This window comes from Belonocnema kinseyi, chromosome 8, assembly GCF_010883055.1.
Source record: "Belonocnema kinseyi isolate 2016_QV_RU_SX_M_011 chromosome 8, B_treatae_v1, whole genome shotgun sequence".
NCBI lineage: Eukaryota > Metazoa > Arthropoda > Insecta > Hymenoptera > Cynipidae > Belonocnema > Belonocnema kinseyi.
In genome coordinates, this window is record NC_046664.1 from 14,176,207 (window position 1) to 14,177,863 (window position 1,657).

The 1,657-nt window shown below is 33.4% G+C and overlaps 1 pseudogene; it reads right to left on the minus strand.

The window, feature by feature from the left end:
- LOC117178387 overlaps positions 1-1,480 on the minus strand; it is a 10,149-nt pseudogene extending 8,669 nt beyond the window's left edge.
- Between the last annotated feature and the right edge of the window lie 177 nt (positions 1,481-1,657).

Consider the following 1,657-nt stretch of genomic DNA (forward strand, 5'->3'; position numbering starts at 1 on the left):
GCTCGACACCTTGACAAATGTAATTCCATGTAGAAACATGCGTTTAAATAAAATATTTTACCAAAAAAGTTACCCACGCTTTAACTTGACAGACTGTATCACCAACGTAGAGGTCGACGAAGATCGATAGTCTCTTTTTTTTTAAGGGATTTTATATATTTTTTTTACATTTTTAAATTTTTTTTATGGAGAATTTTTTTCATTTCAGATTTCAATCTGTTGAAATCATTTTGATCCTGCTGTTTCAGAATGTAATTTTGAAAAACAATGTAAGCAGCAATACATTTTGCAATCAATTCAAAATCTAGTAGTCCTCTGACGACATTGTTCATTATTACATAATGCTCTTGTTCGTGATTCGTATCTGTGAGTTTCGAAATCACCTAGTTTTGATTGCGACAAATATTTCCTGCTGATTTCTTTACAGAAATCTTTCGTTTTCAATTTAGCTATATTATTCTTGTTGCAAATTTTCCAAATTACGGTAGAATTTGTAATTGATGATTTTATTATTCGTGAAAAATTTTTAAAAGTCCATTTCTTTGAAGTAATAGATGGAGAAGCTTTTTTGCATCTGAAATCATGCAAATCTACCGCTCCCATGTAATTATTATACAAAGAAAAAGCTCGAGGAAATCCTAGTTCTACTTTCTCTTGAGCAGCTCGTGAAAATCTTTTCACTGGGGTTATGGGAGTGATACCACATGCTGTATAAAGAATAGAGACTTGTTTTGAGTCTATTACACTGATAAAATTCATCCCACTGTTGCGATCATGACTTACTTTGTACGATCTTCGCGGATCATTTTTTGCAAATTCATACTTTTCTTTCACTCTGTCTTTAGGGACAGTTCCTGTTGATCGTAAACCACGTTTATGCAGGTGGATGAGTAAATCTGGGCTGGTAAAGAAATTATCAAAATACAGATTATAATCAGATAATTTTTTTCGTGTAAAGGCCATTGAGAAGTGGATTGATCATTTGTAAAACAACTCTGGAGCCAAGTGCACATGCCAATAAATTTATTCCAATGCTCGGATCATTTTTGCCACAATAAACGTCTAAATTGAATAGATATCCATTGGCTGCACATAAGCCCCAGAGCTTTATCCCATATCGATCAGGCTTGCAAGGCAGATACTGTTTCAAGCTCGTACGACCAAAAAATCGAACCATCATTTCATCAACTGAAAGTGCTGTTGAGAAAAAACCAAATTGTTGAATATTTTGCCGGAATAAATTTAATATTTTACGAACTTTCCATGCTTTATCTTTATCATTAGCATCCTCAGGTTTTGAAAATTTTATTTTTCATTTGCTTTCACGAAATCGATTGCGGCTCATTGCTAAAGCTACAGGAGAGCATTTTACAAGGGGGTCAGTTTCCCAATACTCTTCTTGATTATTTCGGATATTGTAGGATGATAGCACTAATATACCTATGAAAGTGTTGTTCTTCTGTAGATATTTGTAAGCCATTTTGTTGGCTAGCTTCTATGATATAGTTTTTTATTTCTCTGGAGAAAAAGCATTCAAATAACTCCACAGGTGACGTAGATAATATTTTTTTCCGTACATTATCAGACAGAAAAACTTGATCATCTAGATTTCCAGGGCAAACTTTTTCTTCGTTACTCCATGAAAAAACGTGATTTG